This window comes from Apium graveolens, chromosome 5 (assembly GCF_009905375.1).
Source record: "Apium graveolens cultivar Ventura chromosome 5, ASM990537v1, whole genome shotgun sequence".
NCBI lineage: Eukaryota > Viridiplantae > Streptophyta > Magnoliopsida > Apiales > Apiaceae > Apium > Apium graveolens.
Window position 1 is genome coordinate 112,639,054 of NC_133651.1, and position 14,032 is coordinate 112,653,085.

At 36.5% G+C, this 14,032-nt stretch overlaps 1 non-coding gene across 1 annotated transcript; it reads left to right on the plus strand.

Moving 5' to 3' along the window:
• The first annotated feature begins 9,813 nt into the window (after nucleotides 1-9,813).
• LOC141662782 (small nucleolar RNA R71) lies at nucleotides 9,814-9,920 on the plus strand. The gene has a single exon (XR_012550875.1). It is a non-coding gene; the product is annotated as a small nucleolar RNA R71 (small nucleolar RNA).
• Nucleotides 9,921-14,032: the final 4,112 nt, after the last annotated feature.

The following is a 14,032-nucleotide window of genomic DNA, read 5'->3' on the forward strand; positions in this document are numbered from 1 at the left end:
GATGCTCCCCCATGATCCATGCTGTCTCCATCAATATTTTATGATGCTCCCCCTGAAATTATGCTCTCTAAGTTGGATCCTTCAGAATTTGAGTTTCCAGAATTGTCAGACCTTGGCCCATCAGAACTTGATGAATCAGAATTTGAGTTTCCAGAATTATCAGAACTTGGCCCATCAGAACTTGATGAATCATAACTGGAAGAACCTGTTCTAGGTTCTGATGCTTCTTGAGATGTGGTTGGATCTTCAATATGCCCCCTGCACAGGTGCATTTTCCTTTGGCATAGTTACCACAGTTTCAATAACGTCAGAGTTTAACCCATCAGAGTTTGCAGTATCAGGATTTAGACTATCAGAATTTGCAGAATCAGAATTTAAAGCTTTATTCTCAAATCTCAGCCGATCATGATCATGAAAATCTTCAAGTCCAGTAATCTTCTTATCATCAAAAGAGACATTGATAGATTTCATGACAACCCTTGTTCTTAAATTGTAGACTCTGAAGGCTTTTGTGGAAAGTGGATATCCAACAAAAATTCATTCATTAACTTTTAGATCAAATTTAGATAGTTGTTCAGGATGAGTCTTAAGAACAAAATAATTGCATCCAAATACATGAAACTACTTCATATTTGGCTTCTTTTTCTTCACCATCTCATATGGTGTCTTTTCATGCTTGTTGATAAGTGTTGCATTCGGAGTAAAACAAGTTGTCTGCACAGCTTCAGTCCAAAAGTAGGTTGGTAACTTTGCTTCATCAAGCATAGTTCGTGCAGTTTCAATAAGAGTTCTATTCTTTCTTTCAACAACTCCATTTTGATGTGGAGTTCCAGGAGTAGAGAATTTATTCTTTATTCCATGGTCTTTGCAGAACTCTTCCATGATCAAATTCTTGAACTCAGTGCCATTATCACTTCTTATGATTTTCACAGAGTCTTTGACCAACTTATCCAGTTGTTTGACATGATCAATCAAGATAGATGCAGTTTCACTTTTTGTGTGCAAGAAATACACCCATGTGTATCTGGTAAACTCATCTACTATGACCATAGCATATTTCTTCTTTGCAATAGACATGACATTCACTGGACCAAATAGATCAACATGTAGTAGGTGATAAGGCTCAAGAATTGAAGATTCAATCTTGCTCTTAAATGAAGATTTTCTTTGTTTTGCCTTTTGACATGTATCACAAAGGCCATCAGGAGCAAATACTGATTTTCGCAGTTATCTCACAAGATCTTTCTTGACCGGTTCATTTATATTGCTGAAATTTAAATGAGAGAGTTTCTTGTGCCAATCCCAGCTTTCTTCAATTGATGCTTTACTTAACAGACAGATTGCAGATTCATCAGAACTTGTTGAAAGCTTGGCTTCATAAATGTTACCATGCCTGTATCCCTTTAGAACAATTTTTGCATGTAGATTTGCTTACAACTTCATAGTGTTCTTCAAAGAAATCTACATGATAACCTCTGTCACAAATTTGACTAACACTTAGTAGATTGTGTTTAAGTCCTGAGACTAGAGCTACTTGTTCAATGATGACATTCCCAAGATTGATATTGCCATATCCCAGAGTTTTTTAGATGTTTCCATCTCCATAAGAAACTCCTGGGCCAGCTTTCTCCACAAAGTTTGATAGCAGGGCTTTATTTCCAGTCATATGTCCTGAACATCCACTATCAAGAACTATGATGTTCTTCCTGTTGCCCCGCAATCACAAAGACCACTAATGATTAGTTTTAAGGACCCAGACTTGCTTGGATCCTTTGGCCTTTTTAAGTTTGTTAACATTTGCAGCGGAGTTAACATCATAGTTTATGTTAACATTTTTCTTATCAGAATTTACAGTATCAGACTTTGCATCAGAACTTAGACTAGAAGGAATAATGCTAACTTTCTTCAAAGAAGGTTTTATTTGATAATAATCATAGTATAAACTATGATATTCCTTACAAGTATAAATGGAATTCCATAAACTACCACAATGAAAATAAGGATTTTGTGGCTTAAACCTAACAGACTGACTCTTAACTCATGACTTAGAAGGTAAGGAGTTTATATTCGTATTCTTCCTGCAAAAAGAAGCCAGATGGTTAGAATTTCCACAGTTATAACATTTCTTTCTGGGAGCATTAGGAACAGGCATATAATTATTGCTTTTGTTCACATCTTCCTTTCCATTCCTATTTTTCCTATGTGGCTTTACTTGTTTACATCCTTAATCTCTTTCAGCTTGTACTTAAGTTGCTTCTTTGTCATTAAGCCTATGTTAACTTCAGCTGGTTTATCCTGTTTTAATTTGTCAGAAGTTGACTCTGCCTTAACTTCTGTCTCATTATCTTCCATCTTTTCAGAATCAGACTTTACAGTTTTAGCTACAAACTTAACAGGATTTATCTTTGGCTTATCATTCTGTTTAACAATAATTGGCTTAATTTGTTCAGTTCCTGTTTCACTTTTATCATCTCCATAACCTAAGACCTCTTTCCAGTTTCCACTACTTAGCAAATTCTGAGTTATTCTGCCAGAGTTAGTCCAAGTCCTGTTAATCTCTCTTTCCTTTTCTAACTCAGTTTTTATAGATTGATTCAATTTTAACACTTCATCTCTGACATAAAAAGCATCATCTCTTTATTTCTAAGTTTGATGGAACATAACTAACTCCTTTTCTAAATAGTCATTCCTTTTCTTAAAAGCCAGATCTTCAGAAGTTAATCTATCACATGTTAAAGTATGATCTCTATAGCTAATGAATATGGTTTTAAGATAAGATCTCAACTCAGTAATATCATCAGTATAAAAAGCATAACTTGTTTGAGGTATCTTTAACTCAGCAGCTTTAGAGCTGCTATCAGTATTTGCCATCAAGGCATAGTTCACCTCATTTTCAGAATCTAAAGTGTCTGTCCAGCTTTTCTTCTTTATGACAAGTGTCTTGCCTTTGTCACTTTTTCCTTTCTTGCAATCAGGAGATATGTGGCCTTTATCACCATAGTTGTAGCATTTAACATTTGAGTAATCTCCTCTGTCAGACTTTCTTGCTTTGCCTTCAGATTTTCTGAATCCATTTTTATCAGAACTTCCACTTTTCCTGGAAAACTTCCTTCCCTTTCTGAATTTCCTGTAGGCTATCTTTGTGATGCCCTTCACCATAAGAGCACACAATTTCTTCATCTCTTCATCAGCATCCATCTCAGATAGACTTTCAATTTCTGAATCCTCATCACTATCAGAACTTGATGAATATGAATCAGACTTTGTGATGAGAGCCTTTCCTTTGCCTTTCTTTGAGACAGACACTTTGGGGGATTCCTCCTCAGCCTTAAGAGCAACTGTTCTTGACTTTCTCCCATGCCTCTTGCTTCTTTGATCCATCTCAAGTTCATGAGTTTTGAGCATACCATAAATTTCATCAAGAGTAGTTTCATCAAGATCATAGTTGTCTCTTATAGTAGTTTCCTTCAAATCCCAACTTTCAGGAAAAGCTAAAAGGAATTTAAGATTAGTATCTTCAAGATCATATTCCTTATTCACCAGTGATAGATCATTCAAGAGTTTGACAAATCTGTCATATAAACCAATTAATGACTCATCAGGTTTTGAGTCAAAGTTCTCATACTCTTGAGTGAGTATAGTCCTCATGTTCTTCTTAATTGAATCAGTTCCCTGGCATCTTGTCTCCAAGGCATCCCATATCTCCTTTACAGTCTTGCAGTTTATTACCCTATTTGACATGACATTATCAATGGCATTATGTAGCAAATGCCTTACCTTTGCATCCTTGGCAATAGATGAGATATCTTCAGCTGTATATTCATTTTTCTCCTTTGGTACACTTTGTGCTGGATGATCTGCAACTATAACAGAGAGCTTGGTTGGCTTATGTAGTCCTTCATTAATTCTGTCAAGGTACTCTGGATCTGTAGCTTCTAGAAACATAGTCATCCTCATTTTCCATATGGGATACTCAGAAGGTTTCAGTATGGGAACCCTAATAGTCTCATATCGATTATGGATTTGAGTCTTTGGAGTTTCTTCAGTTTTGGTGGGCTTGGTTGGAGTTTTCTCTTCTTCAGACATGATTGTTTTGGATCTTTACTGTATATGTGTTAACAGATTGGCTCTGATACCACTTGTTAGGTCACACACACTGTAGAAGGGGGTTGAATACAGTGTATACTACAATCAAATCGAATTAAGAACACAAGTATGAAACACAGAATAATCTTATAATGAAACAGTATTACAATGGAACCGTTCTCTCTCAATGATGAATAAATATCACGAGAGCTGCTAGGGTTACAATGAATAATATTCTCGATTAAGATAACACATATAGTGTAAACCCTATGGTGTGTTTATATAGACACACAGTTATAAGATAATCTTCGAATTGATATCGAATATAAGTCTGCAACCTGAAATATATCAACTAGTTATCTTTTCCTCCAAGTATTCTATTCTTCATAGAATTCTTCTCCATGCATATCTCTTCTTGTGTTTGCCTTAATCTTCTTTCCTTCAATCAGCCGCCTTCCTTATCTGAATGTCTTCTTAAGTCCTGATATTATCTCCTGATAAATATCTTCTAAAATCTTAAGTTCTGATAACTTAAGTTCTGATATCTTAAGTTCTAACTTCAGATAAGTACTGATTTCCAGTTAAGTCATGATTTGTCTTGTTAGTTAAGATCTGAAAACTAAACACAAATCATTATTAAACATGACATCACAAATATATCTAACAGTCTAGATGTAATCATTTCTACAGGATTTATATCATGAAAGAATATACTATAAATTCTGAAAGAACTAAATCAGTATTTAAATTAAATGCTGATAAAGTGACATCAGTATTTATACCTTGTAAATTCATAATTACACTCACAATAGATATTGTGGTTATGACAGTTGTTCTTCATCAATAATGAGAACCCCCATTTGAATTGGAGAGGATTTGATCAGGTTACTGTCATACCATGATCTCAAACCTTTGTTCTTATAAAGAACTAACACTTGAAATGTGTTCAATGAAAGCTATCATAGAGACTTCAATAAAAACTAATGAAACCTCTGTGTCTTTGTTACTATCATCAAGATCTACCTCAGCGAGTAGTCTCTAACCAACTTAATGTTGTTTCTGAGTAGTGAACATAATTCATGAATTATGACACTTGATTTTTGGCAACATTTGAGAAAAGAATTCAACCGTGTCTGTTGTAAGAAGAAATTTAAGATATAAGATATATGAAATTTGAGATTGAGTGGGAAAAGAAAGTTTCAAAAGATATTGAAATACAAGCAACACTCAAAGATTATAACTCTTAGTGATTAATAATTAAATCTTTCTTAAATTTCCTTCTCAAATAGCATTTACTTTCTGTAGTGCTCAACTTGTACTATAGTGATCATATGAAACTCAACCAGAAATTAGTTTATCACATGCACTATGAAAAATATCTGATATTTAGCATGCAATACTGATTTAATATTCAATCATTTAAGTACATTTAAGCACACATACAAGAAAGTAATCAAGAACTCATTTAATGAAATAAAAGAAGATAATATATATTCATTCATGTATGAAAAAGAAAAGTACAAGGCAGAGACAAGAAAATAGTCCTAACAAGAACTAGACTTTTCCTAGAATCTATCATAACTTCTTCTTCTTCATCTCTTCTTGCTTTTTGAGAGCTCGGCGGTGATAAATCCTACTCATTATGCTTGCGAGAGAGATGATATTCTCTTGAAGCTCAAGAGAGTCAAGTCTATGCTGCTTAGCCTCTTCTGCTAAGCACTCATCCTCAAGAATCATTTCTAACTGAAATAACTGGAGATCCAGTTTTTGATCTCTAGGCAAATCCTCAAAGAATGATGATGGAACATCATAAGAACTAAAGATTTGATCGTTAATCTTAACTCTATGTCCCCAAGGGTCATAATAGACACGACCCTCTTCGAACTTAAAGGCAGGTGTTAAGTGGAATTTATGTCCACTTAGAATACTCTATAAAGGCTTGGAATGATGTTTTGTACTCAAGTTATTTATGTTTTTGATGTGTTTTGTAGTGTTTTTACATTTCAGGCATATAACAGGGAATAAGGAGATTTAGAATTGTTTTGGTGCTAAATTGGTGCTAAATTGGTGCTAGGAATGTGTCCAGAAAGTAAGCTCGTGAATCACCATCTCAAACCAGCAAGAAAACCAGAAATCAGAACTTTTTCCAAAAGGCCAGGGCGCCCGCGTTGTAGTAGCGCGCGGCCGTGCTGGGTGAACATCAGCGCGCCCGCGCTAGTGAAGCGCGCGCCCGTGCCAGGACGGGTTTCAAGAATCCTGTTTCTATTATAATTTTGATTTCTGGACTTCTCTGCTGATCAGGGCTACTATATAATGATAACTTAAGGTCGTTTTTCATAACAAGACGTATCAGAGCTTAACGAGAAGGCGTAAGAAGACCGTATAACACAATTCAACCAAGGCGAAGAGGATCTAGTTTATTCTTGTGAATCTTTATTTTAAGTTGTCATCTTGGATGCTAGTTTTCTTATTTGTTGAACCTATACTCTTGTTTAACGTACTTGGTTTTATTATTTGAATTTATGAAGACCTAGTTTATTATACCATGCTTTCATTGGAACCCATGGTGATGATGAGTTCGATTATGGGCTAATCGTTATCGTGGGGTTCCGGAGGATTTACTTATGGATTTCTTTAGTTAATTTGTTTTGATACCTTAGTGTGTGGTGATTGTATGATATCCTAGTATTGGTTGTGCGTATTCATCTTATGAGTGTCGCGAACTTATAAGATAGCGTGTTAATCTCTAATGAAGCGACAGTGAATTTAGAGGTTTAGAACTTGCCATGCTAGCATAGGTTCATGTATTTGATATGCATGATTCGTAGGTAATTTTAACCATCTTACTTGCCCTATATAATCATGATAGATAACTTGCACATTAAACTGCTATGTTGTCAAATTCTATAGACATATAGATGATCAAGAAAGCTACGGACTCCCTTAATAGAAATTGGTGGAGGAAGGTTCTCAATGACCCTCACCTTGGCTTTATCCACCTCGAGACCCTTACTAGAGACCTTATGCCCAAGAATAATACCCTATCACACCATAAAATGACATTTCTCCCAGTTGAGAACCAGATTGGTCTCAACACACCTTTTAAGAATGGCGCCAAGATTTTGCAAGCACTCATCAAAAGAATTACCAAACACAGAGAAATCGTCCATAAACACCTCCACATTCTGACCAATCATATCAAAGAAAATGGCCATCATACAACTCTGAAATATGGCAGGTTCACCACACAAACCAAAAGAAACTCTTCTCAATGCAAAAGTCCCAAACAAACAAGTGAAAATAGTGTTTTCCTGATCTTCTGGAGCAATGCAAATCTGATTATAGCCCGAATAGCCATCCAGAAGACAATAGTACTCGTGGCCATCCAATTTGTCAAGCATCTGATCAATAAATGGAAGAGGGAAATGATCCTTTCTTGTGGCCTTGTTCAGCTTCCTATAATCCATGCAAACTCTCCACCCCATGACTGTTCGAGTAGGAATGAGCTCATTTTTCTCATTATCAACAACTGTGATGCCTCCTTTCTTCGACACACACTGAAATGGACTCACCCAAGAACGTCATAAATGGGATAAATGATCCCTGCATCTAGCCATTTGAGGATTTCTTTCTTCACAACTTCTTTCATGATCAGATTAAGCCTTCTCTGGTGCTCAACAATAGGCTTGCTACCTTACTCTAGCAGAATTTTATGCATACAATAAGAAGGGCTAATTTCCTCAATATTTGCTATAGTCCATCCAATTGCCGACTGGAACTCTCTCAGAATTCTTAAGAGCTTTTCCTCATCACTTCCTGAAAGGTCAGATGCAATAATAACAGGCAAAGTAGATGTATCACCTAAAAATATATACCTTAAGTGTTCAGGAAATGGTTTAAGCTCGAGAGTAGGAGCTTCCTCAACAGATGGCTTGAGGCGCTTTGGAGCTTTGTTCAACTCCTCCAAACCAAGAGATTCAAAAGGTCTATCTAGCCTTCGCTTCCAAGAAGAAGCATTCAAATACTGCAATTGTTCATCACCTTCATCATCTTCACTATCTAAATTCCTCAACAAGGCTTTCTCTAAGGCATCAGACCTTAGCATTTGATTAAGTTCTGAAGTAACCACAGAATCGACCAACTCCACTTTTAAACACTCCTCATTATCAGTAGGGAATTTCATGGCATTGAAAACATTGAACGTCACATCATGATCCAAAACTCGCATAGTAAGCTCACTCTTCTGCACATCTATCAAGAGTTCAGCCAGTGGCCAAGAAAGGTCTTCCAAGATTATGGGAATCTTCTTATCCTCCTCAAAATCAAGAATTACAAAGTCAGTAGGAAAGATAAGTTTGTCCACCTTGAGCAAGATATCCTCCACAATGCCTGGTGGATATGTATAGAACAATCGGCCAAATGCAAGGTCATATAAGTAGGCTATGGATCAGGTAAGACCAACTTCTTAAAGATTGACAAGGGCATCAGATTGATTCTAGCTCGCAAGTTATATAATCATTTGTCAAATGACACTTTTCCAATGGTACAAGGAATAGTGAAGCTTCCAGGATATTTAAGCTTCGGAGGCAACTTCTGTTGCAGCACAACACTGCATTCCTCAATGAGAGCAACTGTCTCTAAGTCATCAAGCTTCACTTTCCGAGAGAAATACCTTTCATAAACTTCGCATAACTAGGCATATGTTCAAGAGCTTCAGCGAAAGGTATGTTGATATGAAGTTTCTTGAACACCTCCAGAAACTTCTCAAACTGCTTATCTAAATTTTTCTTCTGCAACCTCTTAAGAAAAGGAGGTGGAGGGTAGATCTGTTTCTCCCCTGTATTACCCTCAAGAGGAGTATGTTCCACAATAGTCTTCCTTGGTTCCACTTCTACTTCCTTCTGCACTTCTTCTTCAGCCACAACTTCTTCTTCTGAAACTTGAGATTTTTCAGGATTTGCAACCTTCCTAGACCTCAATGTAATTTCCTTAACCTGCTCCTTAGCTTCCTTCTTGCCTGGAACTTCTGTGTCACTAGGTAGTGAACCAGGTTGACGATTAAGCAAGGTATTGGCAATTTGCCCAATTTGATTCTCCATGGTCTTGATAGAAACTGCTTGGCTCTTGCATATGAGCCTCAACTCCTCCAATTCAGATTTTTCATTAGATAATTATCGTTAGAGTTGTTGTCTTGGTGCATATTGCGGTTGCTGAAAACCAGCAGGGTTATATTGCTTTGCTGCATATTGCTGATAAGGTGGGTGGACCGCATTTTGAGTATTGCTTCAGCTGAAGTTAGGATGATTGCGGTTGTTGGGATGACAGGTGGCTGGAACTGGTTGCTGCGACCTCTAAAAGTTGCTCACGAACTGAGCTGATTCACTAAAAATAACACACTACTTCGTCTCATGCGCACCCACACAAAGCTCACAAATACTAGTGATTTGATTCACTCCATAATTAGAAAAAGAATCCACCTTCATCGTCAAAGCCTTAAGCTGAGCAGCTATAGCAGTAGCTGCATCTACCTCCAGAATTTCTGCTACCTTGCCTTGAGTTAGTCTCTGAGTTGGGTTATGGTATTCATTGGCAGCCACCAGCTCAATCAATTCATAAGCTTCATCATAGCTTTTAGCCCATAAGGCTCCTTCTGATGCTGCATCAAGCATGGGTCTAGAAGTAGCACCCAATCCATTATAAAAGTAGTTAATGATCATCCAGTCAGGAATCCCATGGTGAGGACTCTTTCTAAGCATCTCTTTGTAGCGATCCCAAGCCTCACATATAGATTCTGCAGATTGCTGAGCAAATTGAGTAATTGCGTTTTTTATTATAGCAGTCTTCGCCATAGGAAAGAATTTAGTTAGGAACTTTTAAGCAAGGTCCTCCCATTTGGTGATAGACCCTGGTGGTAAAGAATGTAACCAACATTTAGCTTTATCCCGCAAAGAGAATGGGAAAAGCCTCAACTTAATAGCATCTTCAGAAACTCCATTGAACTTGAAAGTGTCGCAGATCTCGATGAAATCTCTGATGTGCATTTTAGGGTCTTCTGCCGAAGAACCCCCAAACTGAACTGAGTTCTGTATCATCTGAATCATGCTCGACTTGATCTCAAAGGGGTTAGTCATGATGGATGGTCGGACAATTCTAAACTGAATATCATTAATCTTCGGTTGAGAGTAATCAATCAAAGCCTTCGTATTCGCGTCTGGTTCTCCCATTGCAATAATAGCTTCTTTTTTAACTTTCTCCTTGACAAGAACTTCTTCAAAAACTTCCTTAGATATTATAAATTCTTTCTCAGCTTGATCCAGTGTTCTCTTACGAGACCGAGAACGTGTATGCATACACGTTCGCTAGAGTACCTGAAACACGACAAGGAAATAAGTAAGTAACAATATCCGAGTCAATGAACTTTAATGACCACTGATGAAAAACACATAAATTAAAAATTAATATCGAGTCCCTGGCAGCGGCACCAAAAAATTGTTAGGACGAAAATATGCGCTAATATTCACGCAAGTATACGCGATCGCATGTAATATAAAATTAATTCTAGTTCCTTCCCACGGAGACTGGTTTAGTTTAATTTCAATCAATGCACTTATGCAATAATGGTATGGTTATTATTCAATGCTAAAATGAATAACAAATTGAGATTATTTATAACTAAGATTATTAACTAACATGCAATTAACTACGAGAATTAAAAGGTTGATTTACTTATTAACGCAAACTTGGGATTCAAACTTCCTTACTACTTCATTAATAGCCTTTTTATTCTTAACCTTAGCATGCAATGGTGATGATACTAATCAGATAACACGAAACTAGTAAACGTCAACTTTCATTGTACGAATACCCTACTACCAGACATCCACGAAAGAGATAGAAGCTGAATAGACACCAATTATATTGAGACCCTATATGTCTATAGAATTTGACAATATAACGGTTTAATGTGCAAGTTATCTATCATGATTACATAGGGCAAGTAAGATGGTAAAATTACCTATGAATCATGCATATCAAATACATGAACATATGCTAGCATGGCAAGTTCTAAACCTCTAAATTCACCGTCGCTTCATTAGAGATTAACACGCTATTGTCTATGGTTTTGAGAAGTTTTGATCTTATTTTCTTGGGACAAAGGTGACAGTTTTCACTGATCATGTGGTAATTCACTATCTCGTCTTGAATAAGGACTCGAAGCCTAGACTAATTCGATCGGTTCTTTTACTTCAGGAATTTGAGTTGGCGATCAAGGACAGAAAGGGTACTGAGAATCAAGTCACTGATCATCTCTCTCGTTTAGAAGATCCAAGTGTAACTTCACTGTTGGGAACCACGGACTTAGGGTGTTACTATGTTTTATGATAAAGATTACGAAAAGAGGATTACCTTGTTAATGGTTGATTCCACGCTCTTCTATTGTATTCCCAAATTCCCTTGAGCGAAGTGTGGCCTCCGTCTTCTCAAGTTATCCTCTCTTCTTGCTCCTTGGTGGCTACAATATGTTTTCACATCGTTCCAAGCAAGAAGAGAATAAGAATATATATAGGCTACAATAGGGACCATGGATAATTAGGTTGGGCCTTCTAATTATATCTTGAGCCTAGCCCAATGTAGTTAAATATTAATTCAATCCACTAAAGAATTAATATTTGCACTACCTTTCCTAATACCGTAATTTAATTAATTCGGTTCCAATATTATTTGCTTATTAAATTCCCCATGTTTAAAATATCATATGTCCATTAATTAAATAAATTACTGATAATTTATTTAATTAATATCTTTTATCCTTGATCATCCACCCAACCTTTATTTAATTATGCCAGAATAAATTCCACCTGCAGGGTTTCACATAATTAAATCTTTTTGAGCTTTCAAGGGGACATCATTAACCCGAATATTATCAGGACATGGATTCCTTCAATAAATAATATCCACCATGTATATAATTCCATCACCCAAAATATAATGATATAATTCAAAAGAATTATTTCATATATAAATCAAAGCATGTAAATAATATACACGTGTCAATTACTATTTCCGGATTAAGAACCTAAGCATTAATAATAACATAGAATCTTAGTTCTCCTTCTTAATTAGTATTAAGGGAACAATTCTAAATTTGATCCTGTTCAATATACACAAAGTATACTAGTATTATTTATTAGTCAATATAAACTAATCTAAATAATACTACAGCCATACCAGTGGATTGTCCAACACCACCTGTGCTGTGAACATTATTATATTATATAACCGTATTTAACAATCTAATATTCTGTATCCCATTTGATACTAGATTGTTCACAATATATAATATTAGACAACATGTAAACATTCAAATGATTCTCAAATAAACTGGCCAGAAATAAATGTACATACTTCAAATAAATATTTTCAGTATACACTAATAATCTCCCACTTATACTCAAAATATTCTATGTGTACATCAGTGTTTATATAATCCACTATTACATAAAAATCTATGTGTTCATCCATCTGACTCCTATCGCTTCCACATGCTTGTCAAAAACCTTGGTTGGCAAGCTCTTTGTGAAAGGATCTGCTCGGTTATCTTCTGATGATATGTGAGCCACAACTATATCCCCTCGCTTTATGATTCCTCGTATGAGATGATACTTACGTTCAATATGTTTAGCTGCTTTTTGATCTCGCGGTTCCTTTGAATTTGCCACAGCACCAGTGTTATCACAATACACCATCAAGCTCCTAGGCAAATTAGGTACCACATCTAAGTCCAAAAGGAAGTTCCTGAACCATACAGCCTCCTTGGCAGCCTCAGAGGCCGCCACGTACTCGGCCTCCATGGTGGAGTCTGCAATGCATTTCTGCTTTACACTCCTCCATATAATGGCTCCACCTCCCAAAGTAAAAACATATCCCGAGGTTGATTTCCTCTTATCCCTATCTGTTTGGAAATCTGAATCAGTATATCCCAAAGGAAATAGATCTGAGGCCTTGTAAATTAACATATACTCCTTAGTCCTTCTCAGGTACTTGAGTATAGTTTTTACTGTACTCCAATGTTCCTGACCTGGGTTCGACTGATATCTACTAACCATGCCTACAGCAAAGCATATGTCAGGCCTCGTACATAACATAACATACATTAAGCTTCCATATGCTAAAGCATAAGGAACTGCTTTCATGCTCTCTATATCCTTAGGTGTCGAAGGACACTGCTTCTTAGATAGAGCAACTCCATGCTTAAAAGGTAAAAAACCTTTCTTGGAGTTCTGCATGTTAAAACGAGCTAATACTTCATCAATGTAGGGCTCTTGAGATAAAGCCAACATCCTTTTCTTACGATCCCTTATAACTTTGATCCCAAGGATGTATGCCGCTTCACCTAAGTCCTTCATGTCAAATTGTTTGAACAACCATGCCTTTACTGATGACAACATCTCAACATTGTTTCCAATGAGTAAAATATCATCTACATATAGTACTAGAAAAACCACTGCATTACCTTCACTTCTCTTATACACGCACGATTCGCTTGGACTTCGATCAAATCCATATGACTGGACTGCCTGATCAAAATGAATATTCCAGTCTCTAGAAGCTTGTTTAAGTCCATAAATAGACCTCTTCAGCTTACATACCAGATGCTCTTGGCCTTCCTTAATGAATCCTTTTGGTTGCTGCATATAGATGGTTTCTTCAAGACTTCCATTAAGAAAAGCTGTCTTGACATCCATTTGCCAAATCTCATAATCGAGATGAGCTGCTATAGATAAAAGAATACGGATTGACTTAAGCATGACTACCGGTGAAAAGGTTTCCTCATAATCGATACCTTCTTTCTGAGTATACCCTTTCGCAACAAGTCTTGCTTTCCAGGCTTTCACCTTTTTATCTAATCCCCTCTTTTTCTTGTAGATCCACTTACATCCAATAG